Raw genomic sequence first — 6,483 nt, forward strand, 5'->3', positions numbered from 1 at the left:
TCACCACCATCACCACTAACGCCATCATTGTTTTTGACTTCATCATCATCATCGTTGTCATCATTATCATCATCATCATTATTTTATGTCCATTTTCCTCATGCTGGCATGAGATGGAATGATCTCACAGCATCTCACCATTTGCCATACTTCTTCTTCATCCTCCATACAGAGCCACAGAGATAATCACCAATCTTTTAATGGTTTTAATGACTGGCTGCCCCTTCCTTGAAAGGAAGAGGCATTTAGTCATTGCTGCTATCCTAGATAGGTTTGCCTGCATGTTGTTTATGAAATTCTGCACATTGGGACTAAACCTGAGACCACATGGTTGGGAAGCAAGTTTCTTAACTGCACAGTCATGCCTGCAACTACATACATACATACATACATACAATATATATATTTATATATATAAATAATCAGAAAATGGAGAAAACTTCAGATCAACAAACAAATCAATTGGACCACATCTATAGCTTATTATTTAATACAAAACATGACATAACATTTATGTGGCATAACAATTCTTACAGCTGTTTCAGCTTCCAATGCCAGTCAGTGCCTATGAAAGAATTTCCGAAATAATAGTCTTTATCTTCATAGGATATTCGAACTAGAGCATGGAGCTTCATCAGAGTGAATATAAGCACATCAAAAATAAAGAAAAGGAAGAGGGAATTGAAAACATGGCCTAGGGAAGAAGTCTGGAGGCCTAATATATTAAAATCATACAATCTTCCATTATAGGGCTTCGAAGTCTATAGGCAAAAGAGTGATCTAGCAATGGTCTAGGGAAAATTTTTTTCGGGTTTTTTGTATATAAAGGGGGAACCAAGATGTTTTAAAAGTTGTGGAAAGAAGTTAGCAAAAAAATATAATGCCAGAAAATTACTAACATGTCTATAAAAAGAGCATTGTCTACGTTAATGTAAATATCTCTAGCTGATATTTAACTAAAACAATACCGTAAGGTTCATATGATAGTGTACTTACAGAAATATTACAGAGAACATCACCTGTTGTCCGCAATGGGATAGGCTGATGTCTAGTGATCTCTACAATTGTTCAATTATATTTGAACCAAGGGCAAAAGTTAAAACCGTTTTAATGGATATGTAAATAAAAAAGAAAAATAAGTAAATAAATAAAGGGTGCGGGAAAGAAGACTATGATATAAGTGGTACAAGGATGCTTATGGATTTCTGCAGCTTCTCGACATAACATGAATAAGAATAAATAAATAGATAAATACGATCAAATAAATATAGCTGTCATAGTTAAGGGGAGACAACTACTACAGATTTTTACATATATAAAAAAACATCCATTGAAACGGTTTTAACTTTTGCTCTTGGTTCAAATATAATTGAACAATTGTAGAGATCACTAGACTTCAGTCATAAGGCCCAATGTTCGAAGGTCATGCTTCACCACTTCATCCCAGGTCTTCCTGGGTCTACCTCTTCCACAGGTTCCCTCCACTGTTAGAGTGTGACAATTTTTCACACAGCTGTCTTCATCCATACACAATACATGACTACACCAGCTTAGTCATCACTCTTACACACCACATCTGATGCTTCAGATGTCCAACTTTTCTCTCAGGGCACTTATACTTTGTCGTGTATGCACACTGACATTACACATCCAGCAGAGCATACTAGCTTCATTTCTTAAAAGTAAACAATCACATTATTGAAATCTCAAAGCTACAAGATAATGCATAATTAATTCAAAGCAGTATCAATAAATAAGCAAGGCAATGGACAGAGAAACCTGACTGCTAAATGGTCAACACTTTAGCATTTAAACCAGCCATATCTAGTCCAAATAGTCTACCTATTTTATGTTCAGACAGATCTGACTCTTCACACCTAACCAACAATGTCATTCTAAAAATAAACAATCCCATCATCGAAATCTCAAAGCCACAAGATAATGCATAATTAATTCAAAACAATGAGAATAAATAAGCATTGCATTCGACAGAGTAATATGGATGCTAAAAGGTTATATATATATAACTACCATTAAGATATTGCAACTAACTCACTCAACTGTCTTTACTCTTTATCCAAATGAAAATGGATATTAGCTATTACTGAATTAATATTTGAAGATTTGATTAGTACTTTAAAATAGTTTGACTAATTTCATTCTTTTGGCTTTTTTTAAATCTTTTATTACAGAAATCCGAGAATCTGCATTATGCCTGGGTGTTGGCCTCAGTTTACTACTCATCTTACTGCTTTTATGTCTCCTGATCTGTTGTGTCAGGTTTGTTATTGTTTCATCTCTTAAGCCATTATTATTCTTTTTTTCCTTTTACTTGTTTCAGTTATCTAACTGCAGTCATGCTGGAGCACCGCCTTGAAGGGTTTTAGTCAAACAAATCGACCCCAGGACTTATTTTTAAAGCCTAGTACTTATTCTATTGGTCATTTTTGCTGAACTACTAAGTTACAAGGATGTAAGCACACCACACCAGTTGTCAAGTGGTGATGGGGGACAAAAACAGACACAAGGACACGGACACACACACACACACACACACATGACAGGCTTCTTTTAGTTTCCATCTACCAAGTCCACTTACAAGGCTTTGGTCAGACCGAAGCTATAGTACAAGACACTTGCCTGAAGTTCCATACAGACTGAACCTAGAACCATGTGGTTGGGAAGCAAGCTTCTTACCACACCGCCATGCCTAGAATTTCTTTTTTTATTATTTTCACCAAAATCATTATTATTTAACATCCATTTTCCATGCTGGCATGGATTGCACAGTTTGACAGAATCCAGAGAACCACAGTGCTGTCTCAAGCTCTAATGTCAGCTTCAGCATGGTTGCTATAGTTGGATGCCCTTCCTAATGCCAACCACACTACATTATGTACTGGATGCTTTTTTCATGCCACCAGCACTAGTGAGGTCACCAAATAACTTGCAAAACAGGAAAAGAACAGGTGGCACTGGCATCAGCCATGACTACAATTTTACTGGACTCAACAGGTCTTCTCAAGCACAGCATATTACCCGATGGTTGAAGGGTACTTTTAAACAGGCCATTTATGCAACACTTACATCGGCCACAGCTACAATTTCACTTGGCTTGCCAAATCTTCTCAAGCACAGCATATCTCCAGAGGTCTTGGTCACTTGTCATTGCCTCTGTGAGGCCCAATGTTTGAAGGTTGTGCTTCACTGCCTCATCCCATGTCTTCCTGGATCTACCTCTTCCACAAGTTCTCTCCGCTGTTAGGGTGTGACACTTCTTCACAACTGTCCTCATCCATACGCAACACATGACCATACCAGTGCAGTCGTCTCTCTTGCACACCACATCTGATGCTTCTAATGTCCAAATTTTCTCTCACAGCACTGACACTCTTTTGTGTATGCACACTGACATTATACATCCAGCCGAGCATACTAGCTTCATTTCTTTCAAGCCTACACATGTCCTCAGCAGTCACAGCCCATGTTTCACTGCCGTGTAGCATGGCTGTTCACACACAGGCATCATACAGTCTCCTTTACACTCTGAGTGAGAGGCCTTTGTTACCAGCAGAGGTAGGAGCTCTTTGAACTTTGCCCAAGCTATCCTTATTCTAGCAGCTACGCTCTCAGAGCAGCCACCCCAATACTGACTTGGTCACCTAGGTAATGGAAGCTCTCAACTACTTCTAGTTTTTCCCCCTTGAATGTGATGGAATCTGTTTTCTGTACATCTTCGGTGTTTATTGCCCCTGTGAATCTGTCACACACAAAAACTATCTTTTCAGTTAACCTTCCTTTGATATTGCTGCACCTCTTGCATGTCCAGAGCTTACACCAAGTACATTTTATGGAGTTTCTACCTACCCCTTTTCTACAGATCGAGCAGGTCCATCTACTTGAAGGGATTTGTGATTTGTCTGCTTTCCTACTTATTAAGACTTTGGTTCTTGTATATCTATCTATCTATCTATCTATCTATATATATATATATATATATATATATATATATATATATGATTTGTTCGAATAAAACCTGTCAAGGCAGTGCTCCAACATGGCCACAGTCAAATGACTGAAACAAGCAAAGGAATAAAAGAATATATATAAACATGTGTGTGTGTATATATCATCATATATATATATATATCAAAACTCCCACTCTGCTCCTAGCATCTGATGAGGTGGACATATTCTACATTCCCACAAAATTTGAAGTCATATGGTGCTGAGTCAGACTGAAATTATATACGTACATACATATGTACAAACACACACACACACACACACACACAGAGCCACACACGTGTAACTAATATATAAATATTTATCTAGTTAAACTATTCAAAGGTAATGATGGTGACGAGGACTAAGTTATGATAAGTTTTCCATTTTCCATATATTAGTCAATGTTTCTTCTTTGGTCTCTTGCAGACGTCGAAGACAAAGACGGAGAGAATCTTCTTCTGGAACACAACCAGATTCAATAGTTTCCTGGATACCCCAGCATCATTTTTTGAATGATGACAGTGAACCACACTGTTTCAGAAATGTTAAATCAACTTTACACTCAGATCCTTGGGAGGTAAGTATTTCTGAGAGTAAATGTTAACTTTTATATTTTACTTGCTGAGGCACTAACTTGAAGGATTTTGTTAAACAAATTGACAGCAGTGCTATTTCTTTTTCTTAAGTCTGGTATTTACTCTCTCAGTCTTTTTTTTTTGCTTAACCTCTAATGTTATTAGGATGTAAACAAACCAACACCTATTGTACGGTGATGATAGGGAAGGAGGGACAAACGCACACACACACACACACGCACACACATATGATGGGCTTCTTTCAGTTTCCTTCTACCAAGTCCACTCACAAGGCTTTAATCAGCCTGAGGTTATAGCAGAAAACACTGTGTGTGTGTGTGCGTGTGCGAGTACGTGTGTGTATGTGTGTGTGCGAGTACGTGTGTGCAAGTGCGCGCGCGTGTATGTGTGTATGTGTAAATGGGTATAAAATTAATTTTTTTATACCCAATATATGCGAAGTGTCACCAGAAAATACTCATTAGCAGTCCTCTCTGTTTCAGTTGCCTCCCTTTACACCCTGTTGCGTTATCCTTTTGTTCTCCAAGACCAAACTAATAAGCATTGGCCAAAGTACTGGATTTAATATATTGAAACTAAAATCCATGAAAACATTACTAAAGCATAGGTACAGTCTAACAACTGATACCAGTAAAAGTGTATCACATTTTTAATTTATATTTTTGATTTGCTTTCTTCAAATTTAATTTTTTTTTTGTTTTTTGTTTTTTTTTTCCACAGACTGTCAGGTCAAGCAGTAGCGATGGTCCAGCGTTTTTCACTGAAGGTATTCCTGCATTTTTCTCATCAAGTATTCGTGGACTCAATGGAACAAAGCTAAGTGATTGGAGTCCTGGTGCTTTACAAGTCAACCTCCGTGACGACATGGCTGTTTGATTGGTAAAATTAATTTGCCTTAGGGCATTTGAGCTAACTTCCATGATGTTTTGGTTGTTGAACAAGGGATTTTGGTGCTTTCCAAACCAACCCCCTTAATGTTGATTTGGCTCTCCGATTGGTTCTCACAGGTACATTTCAAGTCTGCTTCTGTGAAAGGAATTTGGAAGTCAGCTTCCTCGAAGATGACTCCCACAGTTTGACAGTTGTTTCTCAACTCCATTGATGTGACAATATCTTTTTTATTTGCTTTGTTTTGTTTTGTTTTGTTTTTTCTGTTTACTAGCAGAAAGAGAAGCAAGCAAACAAAAGAGAATATAAAAAAATAATGAAGTTTTTTGTATTTTTAGCAGGAGTTACTGAACAGGAAATACTTCTGCGATGTCACATTTCCAGAGTTTACCTGTCAATGTATTCTACATTGTTTCTCAAGGTACAGAGTTTGACTGTGGCTAAGCTATCAGCATCAAAAAAAATCCAAAACAAGGCAGAAAATAGTACCAAAGAACATGCGTTTTGCTTCTACAGTAAGGAGATTCTCCGAGTAGCTCTGAGAGAGTGAGACGAAGAAATAGACAGAGTTATAAGTACAACTACTTTGTACTTAACTATTGTTAAAAAAAAATTGAAAATTATTGAATGAAAATTCACCCAAATCTTGAATTTAAATGACTTTATTCTTACAGCAAGAATTAATGAATATTCATCACAAATAGATATATACATGCTATAACACATGCAGCCAATATGACACTAACAAAATTCTTCTTGGTATGACTTTTGTTTTGTTTAATGGCAAGAAATTTTTAATGAAATGAAGTGAATATGAACATATAACAGATAACTTTCCTTCCAATATGAATAAGGAAAAATATGAAAATACAAATTATATTTCTGATGAGTACAACTGAAGGTTGAGATATAATTTGTTGTAAGTGGAACTTATTCTTCCTTTTACTGATTTATTATATACAGACTCACTTCTGAATTTTTATTTTATATA

The 6,483-nt window shown here is 36.6% G+C and overlaps 1 long non-coding RNA gene across 1 annotated transcript; it reads left to right on the forward strand.

Annotated features, from left to right (window-relative positions):
- Positions 1-2,192: 2,192 nt before the first annotated feature.
- LOC128248038 (uncharacterized) lies at positions 2,193-5,609 on the forward strand. The gene is made up of 3 exons (XR_008264310.1): positions 2,193-2,280; positions 4,435-4,585; positions 5,325-5,609. It is a non-coding gene; the product is annotated as an uncharacterized LOC128248038 (long non-coding RNA).
- Positions 5,610-6,483: the final 874 nt, after the last annotated feature.

Source organism: Octopus bimaculoides, chromosome 6, assembly GCF_001194135.2.
Source record: "Octopus bimaculoides isolate UCB-OBI-ISO-001 chromosome 6, ASM119413v2, whole genome shotgun sequence".
NCBI classification, from domain to species: domain Eukaryota; kingdom Metazoa; phylum Mollusca; class Cephalopoda; order Octopoda; family Octopodidae; genus Octopus; species Octopus bimaculoides.